Consider the following 11254-nt stretch of genomic DNA (forward strand, 5'->3'; position numbering starts at 1 on the left):
GTTTTTCTGGCAACCAAACAGGTGTTAAGATTTTGATTTAAAGCTTTCGTGACTGCAGGGATTCATCTTCTTGGTTCTTTCGGTAAAGTCACGTAGAAGGGAGATAATAAAATAATAAAAATAAAACATAATAAAATAATACAATTCTCACGATGTTTCGGCCACAACGCAAGCAGCCATCCTCAGGTGAAGAACGGGTCTGTCAGAAAGACAGCGTCTGAACTTGTGGTATATATACATACTGTCAGAGCATGTTTTTTGTTTGTATTTACACCACAAGTATCTGTGGTTAATGCAGACATGATTCCTTGCAAAAGGTTTCAGTTTGGTGTTTTAACATCTTAACACCTATTCTTGGTTCTTTCGGTAAAGGCACGTAGAAGGGAAACAATAAAATAATAGAAATATAAAAACAATACAAATTTCACGACGTTTCGACTGCAACACAAACGATCATCATCTTTTCTACGTGACTTTACCGAAAGAACCAATAATATGAATCCCTGCAGTCACGAAAGCTTTAAATCAAAATCTTAACACCTATTTTGTTTGCCAGAAAAACGGGGAAAACCTGTTAGATGTTGACATTGGCAAAGTAGGTCCCATGAAGCAAGTGGTTCTCAAACACGATTCCTTCCGAACCCCCGACCGTACAGCTTTCTGTCACTACCCATCAAGTGAATTACGCTTTGCAATTCACACACCAGATGGTTGATTCTGTCCAAGCCAACTAACTTTTATAAACAATCAATATGATATCTCTAACTTGAGTATGTTCTCATATCCAAGTGTTCCTCTGTATGTCTCTTCGTCTTATTTCAAGCGTTATAGAAGCACGCCATCCTTCTGTGTGCACTTCTAAGCCTTTTCTCAATTGTCTTTGTCAACGTTCATGTTTGTGACCCTTATGTTATAACAGGTACTATGCACTGATCGGAAACTCTCTTCCTATGCATATTGGTACCTTGGTTTTCATTACCAAGTTCAGTTTTCCTAAATCAGACAGCGGCCTCTTTATTTCATTACTTTGATGTCAACTTGCATTCGACAACTGTCCAAGTTGTTTTCTTTATTTTTCAGTTGTTCAGCCAACTTTACTGTAAGCCAACAACCTCTCTACCCACAGCACGCCACGGGAAGGGGAGCAGAATCAACGAGATAATGTTTGGGAAAAAGAAAGAGGAACGAGAAATTTAAGAAGAGAAATAATGGGAATTAAGGGAAAATTGTGGAAAAAGAACGGCATAACGGGACCAAAGGAGCAGGAGAGATGCGGATAGTAGGAGGCTATTTATAAGGGTATGGAGGCTGCTGCATGGAGCAGTCTGGAGAGGTGGTGTTGTATATGTTGGTTATGAAAATTTGTTATGTTGTATGCGTGCGTGGGTGAATTATTATGTTGTATGTGTGGGTTATGAATATTCAGTGGAAATAATAATAATTAATGAAATTTGGCCAAATGTGTAATTATCCGGAAATATGTTAATTATGTAATTACGCACATTTTAATTATGCCAATTCGAGAGGTAATCGTATTAATTATGCGAGTGGGTGTAATTATGATAACGCAAGTCGTTATGATAACCAGACCCCGGTTCACCCCGTTATCGCTTTAACATTTACTGAGTATGTATTAGTGTGTTTATTAAGGTCACCAAGTTCAAATCTCAACGCAGAAGCAGATCTTATGCATAGATTTCAGGAAAGAATCACACAACCACTTCTGTATTGATCAATTTATTACTAATTCAACCTTAACTATGATATAGTATGCGAACTCTCAATCCCGGAACGTCAATACGGCATCAATACAGTATCATCAACGATTGTCTGATTTCACTTTGACAACGGCACATGGATCCCGCATAACGCGATGGTTCTTAGTGAGAGAGAGAGTCGTTAAAACATGCAAATATTATGCTAAGAAAACCTTAACGTTAATGAATGATTATACTCAATATTGTTCACGCAGTACCGCACTCCTTATTGATCATACGCAACCCTTATCACGTTGTTAACACCTTGGGTCACGGAACAGTTGAATATTCTGTAGAGGATGCGAGTACGTGCGGCGATTATGACTGAAAGATACTTGAAAGATTATACGGCGATAAAAAACACAATCGAAAACAGTTATTATTCTTAAAGGCACCAATCTCAACAGATACATCGGCAGGTTATCTCAGAACGGCTCGGAGTAAGGGCCTGCGACGGTGCTCCTTTTCCGAAGATCGTTATCTTATACCAAGTTTACTAATTGGGGACCAGATCACCTGATAAGGATCCGGTGGGCCACCACTCCCCACGTGAGCGTGGCTCGGCGGAAGGAGGTGCCAAGAATCAGTTCGTATTGATGGATCTGTTGGGAATTTATGCGATTAAGAGTACAGCCCACTAAATATTAAAGATAAAAATTAAGAATACTCTTATAAACGACGGAGGGCCATCCCTCGGTCTCGTTGTGATGCTTTCCAGCCACGGATGGCTTATGGGTTCGAGTGTTTTTGAGTGGTAAGAGTTGTCTTGAATAGTCAGTGTTCGGAGTCGATTCTTTAGGTCAAACAGACGCCTGGTGGTCGTGTGGTGAGGGGGCGGTGCGCGTCATACGTATCCATCGCTCCCCTGCCTGTCGGATGGCTGTTGATACGCTGTCGCAGTTCGGAACCCGGTCGGTAGGTGGCGCCCACAACTCGCTCGTAGCGTGCAGCGCTGGATCGTCGCCAAGTCGCGACGCTCACCACCGGCGGCAGCGGAGATCTCCGGCGGCAGCAGAGATTGACGAGCTGAAGATGAGTCGAGCCGACCCGCTGGTCGCAGCTCGCTCCTGAGTCGACCCTCCCGGTCGAGCTCGCTCCTGGGTCGACCCGCTGGTCGCCCTCGCTCCTGAGTCGACTCTCTGGTCGCACTCCTGAGTGGACCCGCTCTGGTCGCACTCGTTCCTGAGTCGACCCTCCCGGTCGAGCTTCTGAGTGGACCCTCCCGTCGCACTCGTTCCTGAGTCGACCCTCCCGGTCGAGCTTCTGAGTGGACCCTCCCGTCGCACTGGTTTCCAATGTTCAGGATCCGTTCCTTTATGCTGAAAAATCCCCCTGGATCCCGCCCACAAGGCGGGGCTTCCGATTTTTGCTGTGTCAGGATCTGTCCGTAGGCAGGTGTGTCCATGTGTGTGTCCGTATGTCCTTGTGTGCATCACTGACGGTATATTCCGTTGTCAACTCCCTCCATAAAACCCACGAGCAAACAACCAGATGTTACAAATTGTCTCGAAGTCGTCTCTCTGTCTGGGTGCAATTTATCTCTTGTCTGGCCTTCTTCATGAACCCAAAACACAGACGTTACAAATCGTCTCATAGGCGTCTTTGTTCGTGTTGCACAACCTGGAGGGGGGCAACACTCTCTCCGACCCGGCGCACAAAGAAATGGTTAAAAGTTTTAAGTTAACATTTGTCCCTTACTATTTCACAGTTATGATTCTGTATGTAACCTAAGGTCTGTCGTTTCCCATCGTGGTGCTTGACTCAAGTGTAGGTTTCCCCGAGCGTATACACACTCCTATCCCGCGCTGCGGGGATACAAAGACGGCCGGGATCTCCCTTTCTCTCCGACCCTGGGTTTAACATTGTGTTTTTTTTTTTATTATGTATTTATATTCCACCTGGTTGTGATTCATCTCGTTATCCTGGCTTTTCCATAAGTTTTACTTTGTCTTTTCATGCATATACTTATTACTATTAATTTATTTCCGATATCTTAGGTTAAGGGGTAAGTTTCTTGATCCTAGGAATTCGTATTCCTTGGTGCCTGGATGGTTATATAAGCGGAATATAGTTTACGGTGAATAGCGTTAACATTGATGTTATGTGCGATATTATGTATTGTGATGTCTTTAACTTAACTTGTTTGTCAGGGCTTTACTGACACGAAGTTGCATTCCATGGTCCGCAGTCTTTGCCCCACCCTATCTCTGCTCGCCGTTGTTGTTGCCTGCCGTTAATTCAAGGCCTCATTAATTTCCGTCACTCCTGAGTAGGTGAGGGCGGTTGAACCTTGGAGTCAGTTCTGGTTTTTGTCTGCCTGCTTCTTCTTGTATCCCCTGACCCCGGGAGTTATTATTCTACTTTATGGCCTGTCGAAGCCCCACTCGCTGTTGCTGGGCTGGTGTTGTTCCCGGCTTTTTGCTTACGTTTGCAGTTCTCCGTGCTCTTAATTTCCTTCCCTCGTCAACCTTATATCGACTATTCGCTCCTGTCTGGGTGCGATTCAATTTTGACTTAGGAAGGTTCTGATTGTCATATGCTTCGGGTCGAGTTGTATAGAAAGTATTGAAGTATGGAAATAGCATTTCATATTGACTTAATGATGGTGATGGTTCAGTAGGCGTAACTTGTGACCTGGTTTAATTGGAGTGGGTGTGAATATCAATAACTTTAGCCTACTCTGTTGTTAAATTCCGACTTTAACGTTACTTTAATAGCAATACAGAATAATTGAGCTTTTTGTCTTAACTAGGCGAATGCGAACTTCTGGTGACCCCCGCAGCCGTGTTGTTCAGCTGGGTCTTGTGCCTTGAGAGATATACAACCCTCTTTTAAATCACCTCTCCCCCTGTCCACCTTCTGCTCTGGGAGTGTTTATTCTTGATTCCAGGTCCAAGGCCCCCTCACGTCCAGACGCGCAGGGTTGTTTACATCAGCTCCCCCCCTGTGCACGTGTTCTAACTAGCTCGGAATTCCTGAACACACAATCAGTGATGATTCCTGACTTTCTGTGGTTGTGATTTAGACAAAGGCGCCTCTGTTTCTTCCATTGCCTTTGAGTCGACACTGCCCTATTATTTGCCCATGTGCTGAGGTCATAGAATTCGTTTTGACTTCAGTAATATTAACATTCAGTATTGGATTAGCAAATGGGCAATGGTTCATTGATGTAGCTCGCAGCCTGGTCTCCAATTTGAGCGAGCGCGAGGATCGATAATTTAGCCTACTCTGTTGTTGAATTTCGAATTTTGACGTTACTTTAAAACCATGCAGGATGATTGGGCTTTTGCCTTAACTATGTCTGGCTGACACTCCCACTGTCTCTGCCGCCTGCACGGGTGACATGTGCCCGTTCATCAGGCCTTATCTTCCCTTGAAGCAACGTTGTAAATTCTGCCATCCTAGCCCTCCTCCGGTTCATTACTTAACAACACCTGGTGTTTTGCAGTTTGCTGCGCTTGGTGTGTTTCACTCATTAAAAAAACAAGTAAAAAGATAATATATAAAAATCATCAAATATTATTAATCTCAATTATGGAAGAAGGGTTAGTATACAACATTCCGCCCTTTTAAAAATGACCAGTGGTCAAATGGCCACGGGTTATTTTTAAAAAAATGTATACCCTTCTTCCATCATGAACCATCGATTGTCCTCAAGTTTTGCTGCTATTCCTTACAACGCGCGCGTACGTGTCACAACTTAACATGGTTATTTTGAATTGAGCAAAGAAAATTAAACAAGCGTTAAACATCGATATTGCGTTACATCGGTTCTGATACATCATGACTCCGACGAATATTCATTTTTGTTTTTGTTAAATCCTGGGAAACGCTAGGTAGCGGTTTCGAACGCATTTATGCGTTACTTTCCTCATGTTGCCTCGTTCACCACTTATCACTTCGATAATTCGATCACGGTTTTCGGGGTTCGTTTTTGTAGTTTCTTCTCTCACTCTCTGTGTCGTGGGAGTGTGTGGTGAAAAATTGTGCTGCACATAACCAGAATTCGCGCACCCGACCCACTTTGACCCTTGGTTCGAGGCATTCGCTCTCTCTGCGATTACATGCACATTTGCCGAGTCCGTGTGTCGATTTAATTCTGTCCCTCGTAATGTTGCCCTCTTTGTTTTTACTAGTGTGTTGGATTTCAACACCATTCCCGATACGTCATGGACATTCGTCTCCATTTTAGCACTCCGATCCACATAATTTTTGGTTTCCCTTGGATATTTTCCATTCAAAGGCTCATGCCTGCGCTCCTCAGGGCGTGTCCCTGCTGTCTGTTTTTGTACTGTCCGATCACGCTTCAATGCAACCCTGTCCTTGTATTCGATCCGCGCGTCATTTACGGGAGCACTGTCCACGTTTTTGCCCGCCCTGTCACTTGCAGCCTGCCTGTATTTCACATTGAGCGCCGGGTTTAACACCTCGGCGGGTGTGGCGCGTATGGGCTGCCCGCTCTCAATCACTGTGGATGGTTCATCACGTATTTGGACCGTATTCTGTGTTATTCCTCTATTCCCTCCTGGTATAGCCGGTGGAGGAATTGGTCGGAATTGTATCGATTGTGTTTGACCTCCCATCCTGCGATTCTCGTGAATGTTCGCATCCATACCTCCGCGGTATGTGTAACACCTTCCCGCTAGGTGGTTATCTTCCCATCTCTGTGCGTAATTTGAACCTTGCGTGTGTCGTGGGATGGGGTGTTGATATGGTTCTGTTCTGAACCTCCCCCTCCTACGATTCTCCTGCACCCTTGGCCCAGTGTTTTTCCCATTTGGGTGCCAAATTTTTCCTGGATTGTTACTTCGCCATCCCTGTGGGTAATCTTGACCTTGCGCATGTCGGGGCATGGGGTGTTGGTATGGTTCTATTCTGAACCTCCCCCTCCTGCGATTCTCCTGAATGTTCGGCTTTGTGCCGCTCTCATTCTCGTGCCAACCTCTCTCTGGGTTATTTTGCCATGTGTGCGTGCGTTTCTGCTGCTCTCTGCATGGTGGGACTGCTCGGTGATTTTTATTCCTCTCTGAGAGGCTGGGTTCCTCATCCCTCTCCCTGTGTTCTGGATCCGAATTATGATTCTTAGCTCTGTATAACCATGCCATGTACGCCTTGCTCTCTATGCGGCGTAAGGATGCGGTTTCTGGATTCAAAACCATTCTCACCCTTTCTGTAATCTCTGGGCTCAAGGATTCAAAAAACATTATTTTGAACATTTTATCCCCTTCGTGGTATTGATTCACATCGCCTGCGTAATACGCTCTTTTAAATTGGACGAGGTAGTCACGTGGATCTTGGTCCATGCCCTGGGTCATCGATTTTACAGCATAAAACCCCTCAGTGAGTGTCGAATATTCTCCAAACTTCCGAATCACTGCCAGGCTCAATTGTTTAAAATCATTTCTAACCTTGTGTGGTAGTGACTTTACCCATGGAATAGATTCTTTATGTAAGGTCCGTTTCAACAAACTCGCTTTTTCATCCCGTCTCCTCAGCCCTCTAATCATTGCCTCCTCTTCCACTGTCGCGATATGTGTGTGGATATCCATAGTCTTATTGTGGGGGTCAAAATCGGGAATTCTGACTAGAGCCTTGTCCATCAACTTAAGGGTTTTACTGGTGAACAGGTATTCCGAAAGTTGATTGCTGACAGCGTCATCATCAAACAAGTTATCATCAGGCAATCTGTCACTTTGGTCTGTGCTGTGTCTCTTGTGTTTAAGTGGTGTGCATTTTCTGTGTGCGCGCCCAGGGCCGTGTCGCTCGTGTTGCCATTTCCCTTCAGTTTTTGCCTCTGCCCTTAGTGTACCATGTCCTGGCGATTTTACTTTAACTTTTGTGCGATCAATCCCTGGACTCTGTCCACGTACCCAAGAGAGTGATTTGATGTTACTTCCATATTTATTTTGTGGCTCAACGTCTGTGAGTTTCGCTGGTGTCGCGAGCTTTGACTTCTCCTCCCTCTCGAGGGCGTCTGCTGCTTCAATTTGTTGTTCTATTTGTTCTTCTATTGTAAGGACTCTTCCCTCTTGGTTTGGATCTAGGGCCTTCGTGGTTTCGGGCGGCTCAATTGAAAGTTCCTTTTGCGTTACTATCGGTTGAGTTGCCTTGGCTTCATCCGAGGGTAATACGCTCTTGCCCTTGGGTTCTCCTTCATCAGTTTGCAGTTCGTCGGTTTGGCCTCCAGGGGGCGGTATATACTCCATGAGGGGACAGTCTTTCGGTGATACTGACTCTAAGTCGGCTTCCTTTCGGACTTCTCTCAGTCTGTTAGTCATTAGCTGAGTGATTCGAATTCCTGCGGGGAGCTTGTCTTCGTTCCTGATTGTCGTTGATAGGTCGTCGAGCTCTTGTGTTATCACTTGGATTCCCGTGGAGTCTCTCATAACGTCTTCATCTTCTGAGTCCCTTTGTTTCTCCGGCATTGACTGTGCCCAAATTTGTCGGGATTCAAGGTTCACAATGGGTTTCAGGCGATTCAGTAGTTCGATCCCAAAAATCAGTTCTTTTCCTGGGTATTGTATGACATATAGGGGATGGTTCATGTTGATTTTGTTGAATGTCAACTTCGTCATAACTTTGCCCAATGGTCGCATGTGGGTCCCTTCACATCCTGAGTAGGTAAGTTTACTTGGCATCACTTGTAGTGTTTCATTCTTCCTCTGGAGGGCAGTCTGGAGTTCGTCAAATAATTCTCTGGATATCATGGATATTTCTGCTCCAGTATCACAAAGGCCTTGGCTGGTCAGGGTGTCTTGCAGTATTACTTCCACGTGGACTCGTCCAACTGGTCCTACGGGAATCAATTCCCCCAGATGGTACCCTTTTCCTTCTGGTACCACTTCGGTGATTGCTTCGAGGCTTCTTGTCTTCTCTACGTTCACTTGGGCTACCTTTGCTCTGGGTGTGCCCTCCTCCTGTGTGGGTATAGTTGGTATTCTTCCCTTCGCTACTTGCATGGAAGTCTTCATACTCCCTAGGAGCTCTTTTTCCATCCTAATGTGGTGAGCATATCGATTCCTGTTAGCTAACGGCGGTCTATGCTCTATTGCTGGTGGAGGCGGCAGTAGGGGACGATATGGTGACTGGTTTGGTGGGCGTCGGCCTCCGCGGGGTAGGTGTGGCCCGTCACTCTCTCTTCCTCGTCCATAATTCCAGCCTCCGCCCTCTTCTGAATTCCATGGTGGTGGCGGCTGTGGGTGCCAAGTTCCTCTGGCCTCGTTCCTCCCCCCACGTGGAACGTTATTCAGCGTGTTGTGGACGGGTGTCGATTCTATTGGGTTAGGCGCCCTCTCCTGGGGGAATTCATGTCTACCCCGTGTGGCGCTAATATTATTCCTTGGAGATTCGCTTCCCTCCAGATCGAGGCATTCTTTATCTCTGGTGACGATGTGGGTTTTGGCTATGCCAGTGGTTTTCCGTCCGTTCACCCAGGCCGTGTGGGCCTTGCTTTCAATCTGGCGTAGGGAGGCAGTCTCGGGGTCCAACATCATTCCTACTATTCTCACTATTTCAGGTCTCAATGATTGGAAGAACATCACTTTTAAGACTGTCTTATCTCCCTGGGCATTGTCCACGTCCCCTGCGTAATATGCTTTCTTAAGGCGTAGGAGATAATCTCGTGGGTCTTCGTCTACACGCTGGGTCATCAACTTTGCCGCGTTCAATCCTTCGGATAGTGTGGAGTATTCCCCAAATCTCTTAACTACTGCTCGGCTCAATTGTTTAAAGTCACTCTTCACCCTATTTGGCAGGGAGGCTACCCATGGTCTGGCGGGTTCATGTAGGCTCCTTGATAATAAACATGCCTTTTCTGCTGATTTACCCAGACCCCGGATCTTAGCCTCCTGTTCTACTGTAGTTATGTGAGTGTGGATATCCCTGTTTTTGTTATGTGGATCGAAATAGGGAATTCTCACGAGTGCTTTGTCCATTAGTTTTAGTGTCTTACTGTTAAAAGTGTGTTGTTCGTCACCAGTGGTCTCGGTTCCTGAGGAGTGCTCCCTTGAGCTACCCTTGTCTCCACTATCACTGTTGTCATGTGTCCCGTGTCTGTGTCGTGATCTCCCTCTGTCCGAGGATTCGTATCTGTCCCGTTGCTTGTGTCTCTTGTTTTCCTTATGTGGGTCTTGTGATTCGTGCTTGTGGGTTGGTGTGCGTGATCTCCTTGAGCGGTGTCTATGTGGTGAGTGTTTTTGTCCTCGACCTTCATGCTGCCTACTACGTGTGTGGTGCCTGCTAGGTGAGGTGTTGAATTTATGTTTGTCTCGTGCTTCATGGTTATCGGGATTCCTGTCTCTGGGATTTTTGGTGCGGGTGGTTTTGCGTGGGTGATTTTTACATGTCATGCGTCCCTCTGGTGAGCTCTCTCTGGTACCCATGTCGTGTTGGTCATTGTCAGAGGAGTCAGTGTTAGATGAGCCGTCACCATCACGGTGGCTCTGCTTAACATAACTTTTGTAGTGCCTTTTGCACCTGTTACGTGGGTCAACTTGGCTCGGTGATTTCTGCTTATCCCATGGCTCATGCTTGTGTGATGTGCGTCTCTCTGGTGAGCTCCTGTTATCCGTGTCGTGTTGGTCATTGTCAGAGAAGTCAGTGTCAGATGAGCCGTCACCATCACGATGGCTCTGCTTAACATAACTTTTGTAGTGCCTTTTGCACCTGTTACGTGGGTCAACTTGGCTCGGTGATTTCTGCTTATCCCATGGCTCATGCTTGTGTGATGTGCGTCTGCCTGGTGTTCTGTTTATGTCATGTTTCCCGTCTTGCACCAGCTCCGCCCTTTCCCGCTCTATCATTACAGTGTATCCTGATGACTTAGGGTTAATTATTTGTCTCTCTCTAACGTTGGGGTGGTCGGCCTCATGTTTTCCCGTTTGTATTATTATTTCCTCTTCTCTCTCCTCGATTTGCGAGGGTGTTACTTTATCAAAATTGCTTTGCATAGTAGCCACACTCATTGTGGGATCTGGCCCTGGGCTACGTCCCCGTGGCTCGGAGTGTGGTAAATTGTTACTCCCGTATGTGTCCTGTGTATCAACGTCTGGGTGTTTCACTGGTGCATTTAGTGCGGATTCTTTCTCTCTCACGAGGGCGTGCAGACGCTCTACCTGCACCATTAAGGACAGTTTCTCTTGTCTCTCCCTTTCAAATTTTTCCTCATTCCATAATCTTTCTCTGTCTGTCTGTGCGAGGAGATACGAGTCTACCCTCGCTATTTCTGCAATTTTTACGTCACGTTTGGCTTTGCCACATTTCATCACGTCCTTAAGTAGTTTCCTTCTATGGGCCTTAACATCTTCTGTATGGCTCCCCTCCCATATATCTCTCTGCTCCGTCTGCTGGCTAGCAGTCCGTCCAGTACGTTTTAACACAAATTCCCGATATTGTTTTTCCATAGATTCCATCTCCTCCTCAGAGGTCCACTCTGTATCAGTGTTATGCGTTGGTGTGTCAAACTCAGAATGTTGTGGATCCTGTGCCATCTCTATTAT

This window comes from Lethenteron reissneri, chromosome 29, assembly GCF_015708825.2.
Source record: "Lethenteron reissneri isolate LAM-NWPU_2019-01 chromosome 29, ASM1570882v1, whole genome shotgun sequence".
Lineage (NCBI taxonomy): Eukaryota > Metazoa > Chordata > Hyperoartia > Petromyzontiformes > Petromyzontidae > Lethenteron > Lethenteron reissneri.